This window comes from Ascaphus truei, chromosome 1, assembly GCF_040206685.1.
Source record: "Ascaphus truei isolate aAscTru1 chromosome 1, aAscTru1.hap1, whole genome shotgun sequence".
Lineage (NCBI taxonomy): Eukaryota > Metazoa > Chordata > Amphibia > Anura > Ascaphidae > Ascaphus > Ascaphus truei.
The window spans coordinates 384,610,987-384,635,228 of NC_134483.1; the positions used below are offsets into that span (position 1 = coordinate 384,610,987).

Below are 24,242 nucleotides of genomic sequence, written 5' to 3' on the forward strand. Positions count from 1 at the left end.
ATTGTTCCAAGATTTTACAGTAAATCCAGTGGAGGCCTTCAGCTACCACACATTAAGGACAAATAACATTGGGTGTGTTCAGTAAATGAGAAACAGACATATGTTTAGTAAGGACAAAAAAATTGCTTTTAGTAACTATTAAACAATATGGCTTATATTTTTTCTTTCCTTCAGGCATATAAGCCCAAATCCTCTGCATTGGTATTCTTTTTTTAATTATGTAATTATATTCCTTTGATTCTTTGTTGCATTATAGTGTGTGTGTGTGTGTGTGTGTGTGCGTGTGCGTGTGCGTGTGCATGAGCGCGTGCACGTGCGCGTGTGCGTGTGCGTGTGTGTGTGTGTGTGTGTGTGTGTGTGTGTGTATATATATATTTATATATATAGACAGAAAAAGAGAGAGAGCGCACGCCCCATAGCATAATACTGCATAAAATTTATTAAAACAGAGGAAGGGGGTGGGGGGTGGGGGGTAGGAATCGCACTCACAAGATGCAAATAGTTAAAAGGCAGTTTGTGAATATATCACCACCATCCGGTTCTGGATACTGGAACACGTCTCCGTGGACTCCTTCAGGGCTGCCAGACACGATCACCAGGAACCAGATGTATAAGGCTCCGTTCGCTGTCTGTGTGTAGTCCAAAATCCAGCTCTCACTTCCAATGGCCGCCGATTGTATTCCCGCGCTTGGTGTAGGCTTCTGCGCGTGCGCGGCGTCGTCGTGATGACGTAATCGCGCTCTCAGTACCCTGACGCGTTTTGTCACCTGACCGGTAACTTTCTCAAAGGGCTGATGCTGAATGGAATCAAGTCCTGCCCTTATATAACCAGTCCGTTGCCAGGCAACCCGTGATCGGGTGATTGATTCAACCTGAATAACACTAATGGGGCTAATACATATCATAGGTACTAATAGCATAGAGGACTAGTTTTCTAAGGGCTGATAAGGACTAAAACACTTAAGGAATTAACATGAAGTGGATATAATTATATATATATGTAATTGAAAATCCTTATGGACGATAGTATAGGAACAGGAAGGATATCATAACATTAATTTTAACACTAACAATAAAATTCAAGCGATTTGATACCATATAAATTCATCAGTCATTGTACTGCAATGTATAATTTAAAACTCTATTCTTAAACTGTATTTAATGATTTCCCAATAGGAAAATCCACAAGATAAATTTATCTACAAAATATATACAAAGTTTATTTTCACACTCTCCATAAGTGTGGATAACTATACCATACATTGCACTACGTGATCAACACATAAAAACAAGATTACATTAATCTAAACAATAAATTCAGATCCAGAACAACAGATCTCAATCATGATTAAAACAGCATTACCCATAAATTCCAATTCCATATCCATATATAGAAAAAGATTTAGAACCCATATGCAATATAGAGCATGAGTGTACACAGAGAAAAAGATGTATATTGAGAAGTTCATAGATTCCCTTTTGGGTTAATAAATTGTATCTATATATCTTCTTGATGTGTCTGAATACTGAAAATACAAACACATTATATATATTTTCCTCGGTGTTCAATTTATTACACTCTATACCTCAAATACTATAGGATATAGGAATTGGATTCACTTGTTACCACAGAAACAAGAAAAGAATGACCTGTAATAGTCACACTCAAACCCCTGTATAAATACAATGGGTTAACAGAGAAAAGAAGAGAGGAAGGGCAAGGTATAGAATTGTAATAGTTTTAGACTAAACTTATATTTTATATATAGTGACGCCTACAATAAAGGGAATTTCTAAATAAAAATGATTAGAATTGTAATATTGGATAAAAGAACAAATTGAAAAGGGAATAATAAACACCTCTTCAAATATTGTAGGAGGTGAAATTGGGATGAGTGGGGATGAAGGTGGAAGAAAATCTGGGAATGGGGGAATGTGGAGTAATGGGGAGATGGGAGAGGAAAGGAGGCTAAAGGAAGGGGAATCGTGGGATAGGAAGGGAGGGAGAGAAAATGTACTAGAGGAAGGAGTGTGGAAAAAAGAGGACAGCAGGCGAGAACTATTTCTGAGTTCCCTCTGAGGAGAGCGAAGAGAGTCCAAGAGGTCAGGAGATCAGACCAGTGTACTAGCATCCAGACACTCATTGAGTCCACCAGGGGTAAGAGTCCCCAACTGGTGGATCCAATAAGTCTCCTGTCTGCACAAGATCTTATACCGATCGCCCCCCAGAGCACAGGGAGATATAGATTCCAGGCCCATGATTGACATACATTTTGGGTCCTGGTTGTGTGTGATTTTGTAGTGTCGGGAAATACTATTGATGTTTTGTCCCTTAATGACACTCCTTCTGTGCTCTAGGAAACGGGTGCAGAGGGATCTGGTGGTGCGTCCCACATAACGTAGGCCGCAACCACACTGGATGCAGTACACCACAAATGAACTAAGACAATTGATGTAGTTCCTGACCTGATAGATACTATCTCTGTTGGAGGAGCTGAAACTGGACCGGGCTTTCAAGTGCTTACAGGTAATACACCTGCCTCGTCCACATTTATGGTTACCTAAGGGGCCTTTTAAAGTTGTTTTTTCAGAGTTATTTACTGTTTTTAATTTAGATGGAGCTATAATACTCTTCATGCTTCTGGCCTTCCTGTAGACAATTGATGCACGATCCGAAAGAATGCCTTTCAAATGGGGGTCACATCTGAGAACTCCCCAGTGATTGCTCATGATTTTCTGAATTGCTTTATGAGACTGATTGTAGGTAGTGATAAACCTTACACTGGATGTAACAGTTTCGTCTCTAATCACTGGTGAGTTATAGCTCAGACGAGAAGTGACCTGTCTATTATTGGATGTTTTTAACATAGTTGATCTATCCATGGAGCTGACTTTCTTAAAGGACTCATTAATTAGTTGGTTATCGTAACCCTTCTGTTTAAATTTCAAACTGAGTTCTCTTGACTGCTTAACAAAATCAATCTCTCTTGAACAGTTTCTCCTGATACGGTGAAACTGTCCAAGAGGAATATTATGTAGCCACTGTTTGTGATGGTTGCTGGACGCATGTACATAGTTGTTAACTGAGACTTCTTTAAAATGTGTGGCTGTAATAATATCTAAATTATCATCAAATGTGAGTAATAAATCCAAAAAGACTATGGAAGTGGCATCTATATTAAATGTGAATTTTAATCCTAAAGGGTTTTCATCAAATGATTTAAGAATATCCTGTAGTTCTGCCTCCTCTCCGTCCCATATAAAAATCATATCATCTATGAAACGGCCGTAGTACACGAGGCCCGCTCCAAGTTTGGAATTTTGCCACACAAATCTCTCCTCCCAATAACCCATGAAGAGATTTGCGTAGCTAGGAGCGAACCTCGTGCCCATAGCCGTTCCACAGATTTGTAGATGAAAAATCTCTTCAAACAGAAAATCGTTGTGATTCAAAATAAATTTCACACACTCCAAAATAAATAACTTGTGTTTTTTAGGTATGCACAAGTCCCTGTCAAACCAATACATCAATGCTTCAATACCCCTGGCATGGTCAATACAGGTATATAAAGAGGCCACATCACATGTGGCCCATAGATAGGTGGACTTCCATTTAATGCCAGAGGTGGCCTCGATGACATGGAGCGTGTCCCTAATATGTGACCTAAGGTTAATAACAAAAGGTTGAAGATGGTAATCCACATACTGGGACAGGCTCGACGTCATCGACTCCACCCCGGACACAATGGGTCTGCCAGGGGGGTTTGTCAAGGACTTGTGCACTTTAGGCAAATGATAAAAAATAGGTGTGCGTGGATGTGAATTAAATAAAAACTTAAACTCTGTATTAGAAATAATATCCATAGTGAGTGCTGAAAAAAGAAGCTCTTTGAGACTGTCCTGATACCCTATGACTGGATCAGATTCAAGGGTGATATAGGAGGCCTGGTCACCCAGGAGTCTGCGAGCCTCCTGGAGGTAGGCAGAAGTGTCCTGGATGACCACTCCCCCCCCTTGTCTGCCTGTCTAATTACAATTGAGGGATTATCCTTAAATTGTTTTAATGCGTCCAGTTCACCCTGGCTTAGATTTTTATTGATCTTAGGTTTTTTAGAGCATAATGCTTCAAAGTCCTGCAGTACCAAACTGTAGAAGGCCTCAATGAATCCTCCCTTGGACTGGTAGGGAAAGAATATGGATTTGGGCTTAAAAGGTGAGTATATGATATTTAACTCTTCCTCTATTGTGCTCTCAATTGGAGTGGGATGTATGGATAGCTCCAAAGGATCCATACACTCCTGTGATGCATTCAAAATTCCTTCTGATTCCCCTAACAGTGAAGTTAGATCCTCTAGATGGGCCAGATCCTGTACATTAATTCGATCAGTCTCCATATTATGTTTGATGTTAGTTTCCTATATATTAAAGTGTCTTTTTAAGGTTAGTTTCCTAATAAAACTATTAAGGTCCATAAACAACTGGAAGGCATTAGGGGTCTGTATATATATACAGTGGTCGACAAATCACCAAAAAATCTACTCGCCACACAAAAAAATCTACTCGCCACCTAGTACCAAACGTGTGCTGCTTGGGCCAATAGGAGCTTGCCACGATGTTAAATCCACTCGCCCGGGGCGAGCAAATGTATAGGTTTGTCGAACACTGTATATATATATATATATATATATATATATATATATATATATATAGCACTGTTTCCCCCTGAACACGGAAGCTACTAATGCTGTATGTACCTGTATGGCTCTAAGGAGCCTAAGCCTCCGCACTGGGAGCCTGGGGTATATATATTCACAATACTCGTGGTGCAATGCCTCCACCTGGGAAGGATCCCAACCGAGCGGGGGGAGCCCCTCACAGGATACAACCCAATAACACACACTTTGTGTAATAAAACAAGAACAACATTTACCGTGCATATACTTATTACTGTAAGGTGCATGAAATATAACAGACCCGTTCCCACTAATAGCACAACTAGCCAACGCACCTCGCAGGGCGCAACCCACCACCGTGTCCGTAATACCTGTGAGTCCCTTAGTCACTCCACCCACCGAGTGTCCCCAAGTGTGACTCTCCCACCCTGGCGTGATCAGCGCCGTAAAATATAAGGTATTGGTGCACTTTATTAAGGTACCTGCCAGGCGCTCCTGCACCCGGACACTCCAACCGCAATCGATCCGCAATCCGGCGACTTTGGCTCCCGCGACATGGTCTCCACGTGGAAGGCTGTCCCCTGAGGTCATCCCACCTTGGGGTAGTCTTTCTGGGTTGAGGGGCTGGTCCCATTCCCCTCTCCTGGATTTACAGTGTCTGCTTGATCCCTTGCTTACTATGCAGCTCTTATAGGGCAGGTTCCATATCCTAGGGCCTGTCCCTAGAGCAACCACAAACTTAAAGGTGCCTCAGGGCCTATCTGGGGCCTGGGGGGTTACTGGCCTAATGCATTTGGTCACTGACCCATGCACCCTCACCACCTACCCGTAGCCTCTCCTGGCGCCGACTGGCCAACGTGCATCCCTGCAGCCTTCTACTTCCCTGCCTGGGGGAAATTCTTGCACCCTATTGGCTCCCTGGAGTCAGGTGGTCGCCCCAAAAGCTCATGGGACTTTTAGTCCCTGTCCAGAGCCCTTCTCCTATTGGCCAGCCTTCGCGTGCTTAATAAATGTGCATGCGCGACATGTAATGGCTGCAGCTTTCTGCACATGAGCCAGTGTCCCTCAACATGGCGGCGCTCTCTGTAAAGAACCGCCAGGAGTCCTCGGCGACGTGATCACCGCCCCGACAACCCCCACACACCCCCGGGATCTATTTACCGGCGAGTGCACGAGCGCCCGCATCCGCGTGCCTCCAGGACCGGCCACAACCCTCCCGACCGCCACTGAGGTGAGTGCAGTGAGGGGGGTAAAAAAAGCCCAGAGGGGGACCTGGCTACATCTATCTATATATATATATATATATATAGATAGATGTAGCCAGGCCTCCCTCCTACCTCCGGGATGCGGGAGGAGGACGGCAATCAAGTGTTACGCTGGTGCTGCCCTCAGACTAGACCCGTCCCTTGTACTGTGGTGGGACGTATGTGTGCATGCACCGGCAGCAGAAGGAGCGTGTCCGGAGTGTGGTATTCTGGTGTTGCCAGGCCAGGTGGGTATAGCTTGCGTTATACTTGCCGGTACTGGGTATAGAAGAGATGTGGTAGTTGCCGTTTGCCAAGGTCAGGGAGAGGAGAGGTCCGTATAGTCGAGATGCTCGCTGTGATCGAGGGGCGTGAGAAACTGCGTCGTCAGGAGGGAGTCGGGGTTGAGAGCCAGAGAGAATAGTCCGCCAAGCCGCGTCGTAACCTGAGTAGCAGAGAGAAGAGGAAACCATAGTAGACATCCACAATTGGAGACTATGTCGAGCAATGTGAAAGTGGTAGGACAGGCATTATATAGTGCGGCTGACCAATAGGAAGCAGAGGCAGGCCTGGAGGAACATGAGGAGCTGTCCTGGATTGGTTACTTTGATAGTGCCAAAGCTGCTCACCTGTGTGCCTGGGTAGTAGCCTGCGCAAGTGTTGGGGGCATGGTTTCACTGCTGGAGCAGTGAATAAATTAAGTTCGCCTGGCGAGCGCTCTGTAAGGTTAGAGAGCGTGCGCCCAGGACAAATGGCAGCCGCCTGAGTATGGGCTGCCTGCAGGGCAACAGTGGCCCATCCAGGACAATGGGGACCGGGAGGGACTGACAGCAAGGACGTCTCCCGGCAGCGGGGGCCGTAGAAGGTAAGGGGGGTCACACTGCGACTGCCATGTCCCCCGAATCCTCACATCAATACACCTCCGGAGGGGGTTGCGGGTGACACAGCAGTTGCGGCGGCTGGCAGGAGAGCAGGAGAGAGAGCTCCAGTGTCCGGGAGCTCCGCAGCGGACGTCCATGAAGGACGCCACCATTGCTAGTGGTGGGCATGCGCAGAAGGGATCCTGATGTACCAGATGGAGCATACGCATGCGCAGTGGAGCGAGAGAGAGCGGCGGCCATCTTCTCCATAGCTCCGCAGGATAGCTACATATCCCAGGATCCTCTGGGGCACCCTATCACATGTGCAAGATTAGTCAATGGGGCTTTTAGGATCTCCAGAGTAGATTTGGCTACATTTGGCGCACTCAGAGCGTGAGGCGTCAGTTGGAGCAGGGATGCAGAAGGGGAAGGTAGGGTCTGAGTGTCAGTGGCACTCAGACAACTCCTTTAGGACCAAGCTAGGCCCTGATTCACCAATAAATTGTGGCTGCTACAGGGAAGCTCATAGCTAGGAACATTCCCCAGTAGCTGCACATAATCAGGTTATATCACTAATGAGACCCCACGTGGTGATTGCGATCTGCGGTCTGGGATCAGACAACCACGACAGTATCAGAGACTCTTAAAGGTGGGATCCTCCTACCGGAGACCAACCAACACTGAGGCGGACGCCATCGCGGATGACGACGTCGCTGGTTCAGCAGATCCCCATAGCTTAGTCGGCCACACAGAGTACTGGAGTACTCAGAAGGTACCTCAACAAAGTGCACCAACAGTTCACAGGGTAGCACTACTCCATACACTTTTGGGTGGGCCCGGACATTTGGGAAAAGGACATCAGTGCTAGCAAAAGGACATCAGTACCTAGCACCTAATGTACTTTGGGGACACGCATTGGTGGTACTGCGTTGGGGTGTTCACTATACTGTTTAGTAGCTTTATGTTATATGTGCTGTCAGTAAAGGTTGTTATGATATACTGTGTGTGTTTACTATTACGATTGGTTCCTGTGATGGACTCCTCCCTCTACACTGGGACCCCTCGCAGGTGGAGGCGCTGCACCAAGGTGATTATTATACCACCCCAGGCTCCCAGAGGCGGAGGCTTAGGCCTTCTGTGAGCCAACAGGTAACCACAGTACCGGTAGCCTCTATAGTCAGGGGGAAGAGGGCTACATATATCACACACAAAAAAACACAGATAATAGGTGCCACAGAGTCACTTGAGTGAATTGGCGAAAATACTAATGTATAGTAGTGTTATCCCATAACAATAAATGCACAATATCAAAGGAGGAGAAGCAACACAAAGGAAAATAATTGTTTTGTATTATACCTAAAATAGGTACGCAACATTTTTTGGGGGCCATAATAGAAATATGGTGAGAGTATTAAGATGTTATTCTAAAATATTTTATGATAAATATCCAACAATAAATTGGATAAATGTTCATGGAGACTCCTGACAGTTTTTATTGGATGCACCACATCCGCAAACGATCTGCAAAAAAGAAAAGCACACGCTCAATGGTGTAATAAAGTATATAATAATTTAATATAACATCTAACAGTGGAGCAATATGCAGTTACAGAATCATTAAAATGAAATTCATAGGAGGGAAACTGTGTATAGTTACCGTCAAGGACCTGGATACCACCGGCATGTAGTCCGAAGTCCAAGGATCCGTAAAAAGGTGTGCGCATCATGGGCCGAACTGCCAAATAAATTGTATCTGCAATAATGGATAGAAAAAGAGAATAATCTATAGCCAATCAGAGGAGCAGTGCTTGCTGGGGCTAAAATAACCTCCCGATATTCACTCAAAGTGAAAGTAAGCTCAGCTCAACTCCGCCAATGACGTCACTGAGTCAAAACTCCGTCCTACACATTTCATCACCTGACAGTAACTTCATCAGGGGTAGATGGTAGAGGGGAGTAAGGAATCAACTTAAATAGGTAAGAGTGTCCCAAGCCACAAAATGTTAATAAATGAAGGTGCTGATGGAGTGCAAAAGTGGGAAAGGCTGACTAAACCGTCAATTGAAAATCCCCTTGTCATTAACCCATCAAATGAATGTATTAGAAAAAGACATGCACAAGTTTCATGACCATAGAATGGTTAAAATGCATATAAAGTTAAAACATATTGCACAAAAATACAATCATATGTGTACATATAGGAAAGAGAGATTGGTGGTATATTGAATAAAACATTCCGATAATGATAAAAGAATAATAGACATAAGTTAATAATAATATATAAAAAATAAATGTGAACATTATACAATATATGTAAAAATGAATTGATGGAGGATTTTAATGATGATTAAAAGGGAACTGAATGGAGATAACTGAAAAATAAAAATGAACATAAAATGTCTATAAAAAAGATGGACACCAATGAATGTCAAACCATGGATCGTGCACTTTTCTTCTCAGAAAAGATATTATACAGGTATATACACAATCAAAGATGTTATATATATATGCACAATCTAAAAATGATTGTTAATAATGTATTTTCATCTAAGGGATGAGTAGGCATCCATCTTGGAGTACTAGGTTCATTAAAGCCCTGTGTTTTCTGCTTCTTCTGGAATTGCATGAACCTGTCCTTTTCTTGATGCTGCATATATCAGGTGAAGAAGAAGGAATGGATAGGTTTCTCTCTACCACTGTACTCTTCACCTCCCTACTCCATGGCCCTCTCTTAAGACACTGGATACTTCCCATCATTCTGCCTCCGAATCTTCTTTCCTTTCTTAAGCCATAGCCCGACCTAGTAGCATGCTGACATGTATAGCTGTATCAAAACCCCTTTCTACTCTTACCTTAAACTTTCCTAACCCTCCAATTAAAACATTTGACAGCAGATAAGAACAATTTGGCCCACCTTGTCACCTTTACCTTTCACTTGTCCCTTATCATTCTCACTTGTCTCCTCCCTTTGCTAGACCTCTCATTTATCTCTCCCTTATTTGCATCTTCCCTGCCATTTTCTCTCTATTTCCCATTTTTTTCCTCCCTAGCAGTTTACATCCCTTTCACGTTTCCACTTCCTGTGACTTTGCTCTTCTCAATCCACTTTTTCTCTCCTTCTCACTTCACTCCCCTCTCGATTTTTTCCCCTTTCACCTTGTCTTTTTTTTATTTTTCCTCCCCTCACTCCCCCTTCACTTCTTCCATCTCTTTTACCTTACATCTACCCTTTAATATTTGTAAATTAAAGCTGCATTTTGAAATAAATGTGCTGCCGAGGGTTATCTAAGCCTGCTTTAAAGTGACCCTCCCCCCAAGGACCAAAATGAACTAATAATAATAATAATAGCATGTTCTTGCATAGCGCTGCTAGTTTTTACGCAGCGCTTTACAGAGACATTTTGCAGGCACAGGTCCCTGCCCCGTAGAGCTTACAATCTATGTTTTTGGTGCCTGAGGCACAGGGAGATAAAGTGACTTGCTCGGCTCGGCTCGGCTCGGCTTGGGCCTTCAGCTCCTCTCCCCTATGCACTATGGCCAGGTAATGCCCTGTACTTCAGGAATTATTACTTAATTCTGCTTCCTTCTGTATTGCATGTTTAAAGAACAATATGATTCTTAAACAGCTTTATTTATATTTATGTAACGGTTTTCCCCGCCCCCCCCCAATCGTGGATAGGGGCCATTACAGGGAGTGTGGTGCATATACCTACTGGCAACAGGAGGGCCGAGTCGTCCGCGATGATTGGGGACACAGGAACAGGCGCCTGGGGTTCATAATCAACATAATACTTAGCAGTGCAGCGCCTCCATCTGCCGTAGGCTCCAGGGAAATGGAGATGATCTCCCACGGTAGAACTGATTACCTCTCCCCCCCAGTTAGATCACTCACCAGGCCAGAGGTGTATTGCAAAACAGGAACGGTTAATTATGCAATAGGTACTCAGCAGTCTTCTGCCGGGTACAGTCTCTCAGATCAGCTATCACTGAAGATGGTCCCTGGACCGCCACTACAGGCCAAGGGCACCCGCAGCGTCCTAGCTCTTCCCCACCTTCCTAGTGGAGGCAGAGGTATGGTCCACACTCACTCCTCCCCATAGAGAAGAGCACATGGAAAGGCCTCAATCTCAGGCTCCCAGTCGTGTGACCTGCCTTCCTCAGAGGGAAGGAACAAAAACTCAACTTTAGGGCGGTCCTGCCCTTAAGTACAGCCAGAAGGTGGGCACCCTGTTGTCCCAGCTACCACAGGTTGTACCACCCCCTGCTGTCACTCAAGTGCAGTACCAAGGGGGGGAAACCCCATAGCAACTACTGGCAAGACCTGCTTATACAGGACTTACTGCCAGGAAGGAAGGAAACTAGTAGCCACAGGTGGCATGGCTACATTTATGTAAAATAATTAAAAGCTACTGGTATCGAAGACATGCAAATTCGATGTGGTTATACCTTTTAGAGGACAAAGATTAGGGTTCTTGGTCTATAGAAACAAATGATAGTGTACAGTGCTTTGAAAATGGCATAGGTTTCTTCTTCAAGTGTACAGTTCACAAGGAACCTTGGAGGTTTTCAAAGCTCTGAATAGAGAACTATTATTTTAGTCTGCTAAAAGGTATCACACACTACATTGAATGTATATTTTTGAAATGCTCCATATTCTTCTGTAAGAATACTAGCATACAGCTGTTGCATAGTAGATGAGGTTGGAAAAATACATGCCCACCGAGTTCAACCTAAGTTAAATTTAGTCGACTAAGATAGTCATTGTATATTTGTACTTATATACATCATGGGGAAGGCAAACACAGGTCTCCGAATACATCATATCGCAACCTATGAGGGAGTAATGTGTATAGTCTGGATCCGTGCATTCATGACCTTCAACAAAAACTTCAACTAGAAAGGAAGGATATAATGTATTTTTTTCTTTTTATATCCTTTAGTTTATATTTTCTCTTCTGCTACTTTAAAGCACACATACATATACACAATAAACATAAAGAAATTATATACATGTATGAAAAGCCCAGTTAATAAATACCAAAAATAATGCCATCACAGACAAAGTTTTGCACAAATGAATACTAAGGATTTACGTTTAAACATAAACCATAAATCAACACAATTTCCATTACTGAAGACAACAATCTCCAACATTCATCAATGGTTCAGCTTCTACTGCAATATTGAAAATATATATCCTGTGGAAGTTAGAAAAAAATCAGGTAACAGTGTAAGAATTTAGTGTACAACATTAAAAACAAAACTCACTTATACATAGCTTAATACACGTGTTTATAAAAGTATCCTATAATGTTTTCATAGCTCACCGTTAAGCGCTGTGGTCCAGACATTATAAAAAGGTTCTCTAGAAAGGGAAGCATATTTCATGCACAATAACATTCCTCAGACATAAATTCCCAAAGAGAGGCATTGGCCATCACATAAATTACCCCTTTTTTATCTAAAGCCCTTTCCCAGCTAAAACCTCTCTGTCACTGCCCCACACCTCTGGAATGCCCGTCCCCTCAATATCCTCTGGCACCCTCTCTATCCACCATTAGGACATTTCTTAAAACACACCTCTTTAACGAAGCATATGGGTAGCTCTGCTCGCTGATACTATATATCTCACATGCACTGACCTTGGCCCCTTGCAGACGCACTTACCAGAACACCCTCCCATTGTCTCTGTAAGTTCTCACTACTTACCACTTAGATTGTAAGCTCTTCGGGGCAGGGACTCCTTTTCCTATTTTTCTTTTCATATCTGAAGCGCTTGTTCCCACTATCTTAGTTATATTATTGTCACGTGTATTGCAGCTGTAAAGCACTATGTACATAGATGGCGCTATAAAGATAAAGATATACATACATACATGAAAGGTAATTATACTATATAATTTCTAAAAAAATCTAATTCTGCACTTGAGTAAAAAAAAAGATTAATACATATATACAAACATACATTATGCTGTGCATAACACTGCTCCTCTCTACATCTATGACCTCATTTCCAAATACTCTCCCACACGCAGTCTACTCTCTGCTCATGATGTAAGTCTCTCCATTTCCTTCATCGCTTCATCCCACTCCTGTCTCCTAGAGTTGTGCTCTCTCGTGCTGCCCCCCAGCTCTCCACCAAATAAGATCAGACTTTCCTCTACGATACATGCACTTAAACGTTCACTTTTTCATGGAGACCTATCCAACGCTCTCATGACTTCTTCTTTCTGTTACTTTCATCTTACAGCCGCGTACTCGGAGTCCTGATGTTAACAGGTGAAGCTCTGCGGAAAATCTTTGGGGCAGGGACATCCGTCCTACTGACCCGTTTTGTCTTAACATATATGTACTGTTTCAGCCTATAATATTATTGTGCTTCATCCCGCGTTGTACTGAGCTGCAGAATATGTTGGCGCCATGCAGATAAAAGATAATAATATGGCATTAATAATCCCTCAAGATCCACATCTTTCCTTTACTTAATGCTGCATGAAAACGTGCAATTAAAATGTAATTAAACATTTCTTATCTCTTCACTAATCAATATGCCGAATAATGCCTGCAACACAATATAATTAACCCGTTCATACTTCTTTGTCCAGAGTAGAGGATCTTTAATTACATAATTTAGCTAAAAGGGTAAGTCTGCCTGTCTGGACATATTTATGGCACCAGAACTCTCAGATTTATACAGTTTGAAAGCACGTGCTGCTCACTATTAATGGATCACTCATGAGTATGTGGGTGGTTACTAGAGATGGGCAAATTTTTTCAACTAATTTGGATCCGCAGCGTTCCTTTGGTACGGGGATTTCAGCGGATCAATGTCAAAAAGAGCTATTTGGGATTTGCGGATTTTATTATTATATTACCGACACACTCCACGTAATCCGCAACGCGGGGACAGATATGTAGCATCCAATCCGCGGATGCAGCAATCCATTGGCAGATTCTTAAGAATCCACCAACGCAGGATTGGATTCTACAAATCCTTCCACAGGTTTTTATCAAGTGGCGGTTTTTTTTTATGAATCCGCGTGGATTAAAACCAACCAAATCAGTTTGCGGATTTGACACCGCGAATCGGATTTTGGGTTGAAAACCCCTAAAAACGGATTTGGGGCGGATTCGCCCATCTATAGTGGTTATAGTCCTTCCAAGTACAAGTCTAGAAGTCCGTTTGAATGCGTACTGATCACAAACTTCATAGTTCATGCGGTGGTGCTGTTGGTCAGTGACCATATATTCAAGAGCAACATAAAAAATATCAACCCATATCCCTCTTGAACCTCATCTTGCTTTCACTTAATAAAAATGTCTTAAATTCAAATATAATTGACCATTTTAGCTCTTCATTCTATTCAACATGCACCATAAAGCCTGCATGGGAATAGGAATGTGTTAATTATATTGTATTGCAGATATTACGAGAAAAATAAGGCACAGGGAGAGTCAGGCGGGTTACTTAAAATAGTGTGACACGGTCAATCAGGTCATTATCGGCATAAAACTCCCACTGAAGTCAAAGGGAGTTATCGCTGGATATCAGTCCAAATGCCCGCTTCAGAGAATATTAACATTTATAGGGCCAGGGGTCCGGTGGAGCTCCACTTCTGTTTTGACCGGGCTCTGTCATAACGATCAGCCTGATCGCCCCCTAAAAAAATTCCATTTGCCCATGACGTTCTTGGTACATCAACAGGACACTGTAGATTTTGTATAATTATTACCAACACATTCCACGGATTCCGTACCCCGTGGACAGATGTGTAGAGTATAATCCACGGATTCAACAATGCATTGGCGGGATGTATCCAATCACAAATGTTGATCAATCCACGCGGATTGAAACCGCCTAAATCCGTTTGCGAATTTTACACCGTGAAACGGATTTTGGGGGTAACATTACCGAAAATCTGGGAAACAGATTGGGGCAGATTCACCCATCTCTACCCCTAAATGGCTTGCCCAAAGCCACAAGAAGCTGGCACTGCGATGGGAATCATAAATTAATGGCTTATCTGGAAGGTTGGAAACTGAGTTGGTGGCTTCACTTTAGTTAAATAACCGTTGTCAGCTTTTATTATCAGAATAGAATTTATGCTGGGTTAAAATATTGATATTTAAAGTTTTATTTACAAGATTAGTTATAGGTTGTGTTACCTTTTAGGTAACAGCATGAGAATTCTCATAGATGATTCTAGACATGTCTCTATCTCACAGCGACAGTGCATTGGGAAATAGACTTATTACCTTATTCTTTACTAGTGTAAAAGTGGTCACTCCAGCATCTAGGGCTTTCAACATGTCAAAAAAAGTCAGGTACTATTGAAAAGGGATAAAAGACGGTTAACAATGTTTTTGAATACATAGGGGGCTATGCACTAAGCTCCGTTAAGTCACTTTTAGACCACAAAGTGCACTTCGATCGTGATTTTTGGCTCAACCCGATGCTCTAAGCAACGCAAACAGGCACTTTGCGGTCTAAAAATGACTTTTTTCAGGGATTTTTTCTAAGTCCAACTTTGCTCGATCGCAACCCTGTTTGCGTGAAATTCTGCCCTTAAGCGGGATGCACTAAGCAACGCAACCTTAGCAAACGCGAAAGTTGCGTTGATCAGAACACGTCAGGTCAAAGTAGACGCAAAGAAATCTGGACTTAGAAAAAATTCTGGCTTTTTATTTTTGCATGCGCAAAACCCATACAGCAGGCTGGTGGGAGTCCCCAGCTGACCCCGCGGGGGTCCTGACGGAGCCCGGGGGTTGCACGGGTGTCCCCGGCTCACCAAGCGGGGGTCCCCGTGGGAGTACGGGGTCCCTGCGGGAGTCCAGGGCTCCCCGCAGGAGTCCCGGGGTACCCGCAGGCCTGCGGTACCAATGTTGCACCTCCAAAAATAAGAAACAACAATTGTAACTAAATACACCCCCCTAACACATACTATACAGTAATGGCCAAAATTACTATTATCCAAATATGGATAATAATGCATTTGGCCATTTTAAATACATATAACATTCAATAAATGCAGTCAAAACATATTACACTTACCTTTAACAGGCACCCATGATGAAGGCCGTCTTCATCCTCATCTTCATTCTGCCCATGCCCCTACGGTGCTACAAAACATGCACAACAATTACAATAGCCAATGTAATGTCCCCTAACCCCTTAATCACCATAGCGGTTATTAACCCACCACTTGGGAGGCCTACATACCCTCCCACACTAACCCCCCACCCCGTGAGGCCTAACCACCCTCACCCACTACCCACAAGGGAGGCCTACCCAAATACCCTTGGGGCCAATACCCCCTCCCCCCACCCCCAGTACCCACAATAAAAACAATACACTGCCCCACAATAAACATCATTCTATTTATTAAATACATAACCCACCCCCTGTGCCCCCCCATAAATACATGATTTATTATTTTACATACAGGGTTCATATCCAAGCCCCACGCGAGTCCCCAGCGGGCTGGCGGGTCACCTGACAGACCTACAGGGTACCAGCAACTTGTTTCACACAGGTTCTGGAGGCCTGTTGGTTGGTCCCGCCAAGCGCCATGGCCCCCAGGTGGTCTCCTTGGGTCACCGTGGGCTACAATTGGGTCCCCACGGTAGGCCCACAAATGTCTGGGAGCCCCGGGTCAGACCCACAGGTCTCTACAGGGCCTCGGGTGGTTCTCACGGGGGTCTGGGGAACTCACGAGTGCTCACTACAGGTCCACGGTGCCCCCACGGATGTGGGACCACCGCTTCATCCACGCACCTGCGGGTTCGCGGTGTCCCCCCGGATGTGGGACCACCGGTTCTTCCCTGCAGACTACGGGTCCGCGGTGCCCCCACAGATATGGGACCACCACTTCATCCCCGCAGGTGTCACCTGTGGAACCACCAGCCTGATACCCATGAGATACCCGAGGAGACCGCAGGTGATCTCCAGAGGTCTCACGCAGAACCAAGGAACCAACCCTGAATGTAAAATAAATAAACCGGACCTATACATACATCCCCCTCCCCCCCCAACATCTACAGTACAATAATGTGCCAAATAACTTTTATCCAGATATGGATAATAGATTATTTGCCCATTATTAAACACATAAAACATGTATAAATCAAAACATGCATTTTTAATCTTACAATTACCACAGTGCATGTTAAAATAAATCCAGCAGCCATTGCAAATATAAAAAAAACAAACTGCAGCTACACAAATGTCTATGAAATGTCACACAATTGCATTGAGTGTGTACATGAGGCAATTAATCTGTGCATCATATAACACTATGCAAAATATATGTAACAATAAAATACACTATGAACAATGTCCCCTAACCACCAATGCCATCCTGAAAATCAATTAGAAACTAACCAACATCAATACAATTAGCATCAATCAATTAATCCATTTCCTCAAACAATTAAAATACAATACAAATCAATTATACAATTCCCTATTCAATTGCTAAAGCCAAACCATTGCCAAAACAATTCTAATTTAAAGTAACCACCATCATGCTAATCTTACTACCATAAAGAAGCCATTAGCTAAATACAAATTACATTATTCACAACAATGACAAAATAAAGATGCTAAATACATTATCCATACATGAAAAGAACCTAAACATGAGCCAAACAATCAATTATTATCCCTGTATGTCTATCTATACAGATAGATAAACATAACATACAGGGGCAATAATAGCATAAAATACAATGCATTTACATACAAAATTCACATACAATACACCCATTCAGTGTCCGTGAATGTATTATATATATAGATACATTAACGGGCATTAAATGGGAGGGAAAAAATAAAAGACATGAATGAAAAATCATAAAAACCTGTAAAAGTAAAAATAATAAACTTTTCTTTTGTTTACTCACCATTAGATGTCCACTCTCCAAAATCCAAGCGACCCAGAAGCACAGGAACCAATCCACAGGTAAGCCATAAAATAAAAAACCATAACAAATCCACGTCTGTGTCTTCTTTCTTTTTTGGACAGTGGACAGGAGGGGGGGGACAGATAGTGGACAGGAGGGGGGGACGGGCAGTGGACAGGAGGGGGGGACGGGCAGTGGACAGGAGGGGACGGACGGACAGTGGACAGGAGGGGGGGACAGACAGTGGACAGGAGGGGGAGGACGGACAGTGGACAGGAGGGGGGGGACAGACAGTGGACAGGAGGGGGGACGGACAGTGGACAGGAGGGGGGGGACAGACAGTGGACAGGAGGGGGGACAGACAGTGGACAGGAGGCGGGGATGGGCAGTGAACAGGAGGGGGCAACGGGCAGTGGATAGGAGGGGGGGCAGTGGACAGGAGGGGGACAACGGGCAGTGGACAAGAGGGGGGGGCGGTGGACAGGAGGGGACGGGCCAGTGGACAGGAGGGGGGGGCAGTGGACAGGAGGGGGGGCAGTGGACAGGAGGGGGGGTAGTGGACAGGAGGGGGGGCAGTGGACAGGAGGGGGGGCTGTGGACAGGAGGGGGGGCAGTGGACAGGGGGGTGCAGTGGACAGGAGGGGGGGCAGTGGACAGGAGGGGGGCAGTGAAGGGGGGGCAGTGGATGTGGGGGCAGTAGAGGAGGGGCAGTGGACAGGAGGGGGGGCAGTGGACAGGAGGGGGGGCAGTGGACAGGAGGGGGGGCAGTGGACAGGAGGGGGGGCAGTGGACAGGAGGGGGGGCAGTGGAAAGGACAGGCACCCGGCGTTAGCCGGGCTTAAAATGTCCGGCTCCCTCCTCTCCCCCTGTCTGTTTCTCTGCTCCCCCCTCTCTCCACTCCTCCCCCCCCATGCGCAGCTCCGGTCCCCATCCTACAGTGTCACACACACACACACTGTCACACACACACAGTGTGACACACATACACACAGTGACACACACACAGTGAGACACACACACACAGTGTCACACACACACTCACACTCTCCCATACACACACACAGTGACACACACACAGTGAGACACACACACATAGTGTCACACACACTCACACTCTCCCATACACACACACACACACACACACAGTGGACAGGAGGAGGTGGGGGGTTAGGGAAAGTGGAACGTCCAGCGATCCGAACAGGCGGCTCCCCACTTCCCACCAGCCGTGACTGCGCACCCCCACCGCACCACCCCCCCCCCCCCGCACGCCCATCTCCCTCCCCACGCAGGCAAGCAAGGGATCGCCGTGGGGAAGGGAACCAGAGGGAAGGGCATGTCCCGCGCGCCTGCCACTGCCCTGTTCCCCCCTCCCCTCCGGGCATGTCCCGCAGTGTGCGGAGGCTCACTGTGGGTGGGGGGGGGGTTGTTGTCGCGCTCACCTCGGTTGGGAGCCATCTTAGCCACGAGGCAGCTGCAGGTGGAAGGGGGTCCTTCCGGAGGCTGTCTGCCCACTGCCTGTCCCCCTGCCGGGGAGAGAGGGAAGTGAGCCCGGGGAGGGAAGTGAGCATTGCCGGCTGGCCAGGAGGGCCGCGCTGCGCTTCCCCTCCTCCGGGAGCCAGTGCAGGGTGGCGTGTGTGTGTGTGTTTGGCCGGCCGAGGGGGAAGAGAGTGGCAGTTGGGTGACATCAGAGCCACCAATCTGATTGGCCAGAGGCTGTGGACCAATCAGATTCACCGCAGCTAGTACCAACCTTTCGATTTTATATATTAAGATGGGCAAATACATTATTATTCTCAAACATCCAGGGGGAGCATATGGGGAAAGAAATAAAAATTTAAGTGCAGACATTTCTATAAAGTAGAATGATATAGTCTTGGCTCGTATAAATGTATTACTCACAAGATGTATGAGTTAATCAGGCAATTGGCAAATTGGGTTGCCACCCATCTGTATCTGGACCCCCCTTGTTTAAGATACCGTCAGCAGGATGATGTATATATAATAGAGAGAGAACTACATAGTGCGATCAAAAAGGTACAACTTTATAATTTAAAAAAAACGGGTCAATAAAATGCGCACTTACAATGTGCCAGTAAAAATCATGCATGTATCTCACAAATGGAGAAAATGGAAGCTCCCCGAACTGCTCACCGCCTCCCTCGGGTGTTTGGCTGGCTTTCTCTCACGGATCTGTGTGCCGATTCAGAGCCTCCCTCACGGCGCCCGTCCAGGAAGATGACGTCACGGCTGCAGAGTTGGTCAGCTACGGGTCGCGTTTGAGTCCAAAATTGGTACACTCTACGCGTTTCGCCCAGCTTGCTGTAGCTGTTGTCGGCTTCGTCAGGAGTGTGTAAAGGTTGGGTGCAGTTGATACTTATATACCCTATATACATGCTAATCTATTCAATTATACAATTAAACAATTGAACAACCTGATCTAAGACTATTATTATGGGAGTAAACTTGGAACTTACAAGTAATATAATCAATTGCTACGCATATGTTAATGTGTAAGTACAGATGACAATACATAAATGGAGCAACCAGAGAACAGACATTATGACCTTGTGATGTTTCAAGGTGCATATATATATAAAGTTACAATGATATCCCAACTTGGGCAATATGAAATGTCATTAGACAATTAATGTTTTGAATGGCATATATTTGGATTATCTTCCTTTCTATAATCCTCAAGGCGCAACACATATAAAAATAGATTGGGGAGATGGAGTTTGCGGGGTAAACTCTGTGCTCAGTATAAGACTGTTCACAACATTTTATAATAGTTTTTTCTTACTTCTTCAATGGGTCTTTTATTTCCAATAGTTCTAGCAATAATGTTCAAATTGCAAACAATGGGTCTATCAGAATAGTATTGTTATGAGTTAATACATATGTGCAGTCTTTGGTGGGGTGCAATCTTCTGCACTAACATATATCTGGGAGCTAGTTTGTCATGAAGATATGGCAGGGTATTTATTTCTGATGGCAGTTTAATGGCATCTTATTCTGGGTGTATCTTGGTGGTCCAAACATTATGTTTAGTGTATAGTACGTTAATAGATAAATATATTGAGCTGTAAAGATAGTATACAGATTCAATTAATCATATTTGAGATGTGAAGCAAAATTCTAAAGGCTTTCACTAGGGTTGCGTTGACAGGGGGGCTAAATACATATGGAAAAAGACGAAGTGAAGAAGAGTAATTATAAAAAGTAAAAATAAAAAATATAAAATGTAAAAAAACAGTACTTAGGTGCCAAAAAAAAATTTCTATCAATCAACTATAATGACATTTCATTTACAGTTTGTGGACACAGGATCAAACTATCAACATATAGATATAGTGTGTACAGTTGTAGATTCCTAGGTGATATCCTGAAAAATAAGATAGGAAAAGCTGATGCAAAGACAAAGAGACAAAGGAACAGAAGAGGATCATATTAGTACCATCATTTTGAGCATAATCTATTTCAAAAAAGGAGCAAGATCTATCTCAGCATTGAGGCCTCTTGGAGCTAATGTTTTGAGGCGATGGATCCAAAATGTTTCCCTCTTTAGGAGTTCTGACCCCCTATCCCCTCCCCTCCAATGGGGTAGTACATGTTCGATGGCTTTAAAGACTAGGCCTGTTGGTTCCCCACCGTGACATTCAGAAAAATGATTTGGAATACTGTGGTTGGTTAATTTTCTCTTGATGCCACTCAGATGTTCGATAATTCGAGTTCTTACTGGTCTTATGGTCTTTCCGATGTATTGTAACTTGCAGGAACATTCCATTAGATAGATTACATGGTCTGTCCTGCAAGTCATAAAAGTTTCAATATTGAAGACTTCACCGGTGACATTAGAGCAAAAATTGGTATGATCAGAAGACCTAAAACCACACGCCTTGCAACTTGTGCAGCCAAAAAAACCTTTCTTATTTAGCCATCTATTGTTCTTAGAATTGGAGTCCCTTAATGCACTAGGGGCTAGTTTGTCTTTAAGATTGGAGGCTTTTTTAAAAATCACATTTGGTCTATCGGGGATATTGGGGCCCAATACTGGATCATTTTTAAGTATATCCCAGTGCTTTTGAATGATATTCTTAATTTTTCCTGCATCTCTGCTATATCCCGTCAGAAATGCAAAATCATATTTGTTGTTTCTATTTGAATTCTTTTGCTTGGGTACCAATAGATCCTCTCTCTGAAGTTCCCCTGCCCTATTTATAGCTGATTCTATTGTTTCCTCTTTGTAGTTTTTCTCCAAAAATCTGTTTTTGATTTTTTCAGATTGTGTAATGTATTGTTCTTTGTCTGTGCAGTTCCTTCTTATTCTGGTAAACTGGCTTGCTGGTACATTGTCCATCCATTGTGGTAAATGGCAACTGTCTCTCTTGATGAAATTATTTTTATCTATATCTTTAAAATAGGTTTTTGTTTTGATAGATTCGTTTTCGATATAGATATTTAAATCTAGGAAATTGATTTGATCCTTGCTCCACTCACTAGTGAATTTCAAATTATATGAATTAATATTCATCTCATTAATGAATTTAATGAGTGTGTCTTCTCCCCCACTCCAAATGAAAAACACATCATCAATGTAGCGGCGATAAAGGACAAGATTCGCACCAAGCTCACTCCCTGACCAGATGTTGTCTGTCTCCCAATCTGATACAAACAGATTGGCGTAGCTTGGAGCGAATCTCGTCCCCATCGCCGTCCCACATTTTTGCAAATAAAAAGTGTGTGAATACCAAAAATAGTTGTGCTCTAATATGAACTTTATACTGTCAATAATAAATTCAGCCTGTGATGCTGGTAAAGTCTCATCCCCCTGTAAAACCCGCCTGACTGATTCGCAACCCTGTGTATGTTCTATAATTGTATACAGTGAAGAAACGTCACATGTTGCCAATAGAAAGTGTTTCTCCCACTTTACACAATTCAAAAGGTTGAGTATCTCTACTGTGTCTTTCAAATAAGCCTTTTGTTTGACCACATATTTTTGTAAGAATGTGTCTATGTATAAAGAGAGGTTGGCAGTTAGCGAGTCAATCCCCGAGACTATTGGTCTGCCTGGGGGATTGACTACACTCTTGTGGATCTTTGGGAGGAAATAGAAGACCGGCATCTTGGCTTTATTTCGATATAAGAAATCATATTCTTTTTCATCCAGTATGCCGGTCTCCCTTCCCCCATCTAACAGCATTTTAAGTTCTTCTGTGTATTTGATGATGGGATTGCCTGACAATTTTTCATATGTGTTGGTGTCTCCTAGCAATCTCAATGCTTCTTCTTCATATTTGTCTCGATCCATCAGAACTATCCCCCCCCCCTTATCTGCCTGTTTGACCACCAGATCCTTGTTATCCATAAGTTGTTTAAGGGCATCTTTTTCATTCTTAGTTAGATTTTCTTTTTGTTGGTTTCCCTTTTCTTTCAAATCTGTACTCAAATTTTCAAATTCTTTTGTTATCATTTGAAAAAAGACTTCCAAATGGTTCCCTTTAGCAAATTGTGGAAAAAAGGTGGATTTAGGTTTCAACCCTGTGTGTATATATTTTCTTTCTTGTTCTACCACTGCTGGTACTTCCCTGATAGTGTTGTGCTCGATGTGTCTCCCTAGGAAATAGCGTTTCACAGTGAGTTTCCTTAGGAAACGGTTTGCATCAATATATAAGTCAAAGCTGCTATGTGTTTTCATAGGTGCAAACGACAACCCCTTTGATAGAACACTTTTTTGTGTGTCAGATAAAGCTATCTTACTTAAGTTGAAAACATTTTCTATATTTACTTTGCGCTCCTTTTGGTATTTCTTGTGTTTTCTTCTACCCCTCTTTCCTCTGAAAGTCTTCCTCTTTTTGAGCTGCCCGTCTGACCCCCCTCTATCTATGGTTGTGGTTTGGGATCCCACAAAGTAGAAGGGCCCTCTGCCCCTAAAAAAGAGGAATCTGCACTGTATTGTCTTTTTAGATCTTTCTTTTCTTTTTTCTCTCTAGAGTCTGATGAATTGGTTCTTTCTTTGTTATCTCTTTTCTCTCTAGAGTCTGCTGAATTAGTTCTATTTTGCTGTTTGCGTGTCCTATCTTCCTCTCTTTTATCTTTTTTTGATTGGTTAATAGGGGTGTAGTTAGCTCTGTCTCCTCCTCTATAAGGTTCTTTTCTTGGAGAATGGCGGTTCTCTCTAGTCATTTTGTCTTTATTCTGATGGTCTTGTTTCTCATCTCTTTCCCTTTCACTGTGTGCTTTATTGTCATAGTTGATGTGTCTGTCTCCATGTTGTTCTTTTCTATAATTACTTTTGTAGTATTTCTTAAAAATCCTATTTTTGTTCCAGCTTCTTTGTTCTCCCTTTCTGTAGTCCTCCTCATCTCTATGTAATTTTTGTGTTTTATTGTTATCTGTATCTCTTTCTAGAACTTCTAGTTTCTTTTGTAATAGGCTATCTTTTTCTTTGAATTCCTTTGTGTTTTCAAAGGGGGTCAATTTTTCTTTTATTGCATTAATCTCTTCATCTAATTGCTGCAAATGAGCTTTTTGTTGTTTTATAATGAGATCAATCAGCCCAT

At 43.5% G+C, this 24,242-nt stretch overlaps 1 long non-coding RNA gene across 1 annotated transcript in view; it reads right to left on the reverse strand.

Moving 5' to 3' along the window:
- Positions 1–8,105: 8,105 nt before the first annotated feature.
- The window catches only part of LOC142471251 (uncharacterized), a 94,745-nt gene continuing 78,608 nt past the window's right edge, over positions 8,106–24,242 (reverse strand). Inside the window, exons 2-3 of the long non-coding RNA XR_012789381.1 lie at positions 8,435–8,530; positions 8,106–8,298 (exon numbers count right to left, since the gene is read on the reverse strand). This is a non-coding gene — a long non-coding RNA (uncharacterized LOC142471251). The remainder of the gene's footprint in view (positions 8,299–8,434; positions 8,531–24,242) is intronic.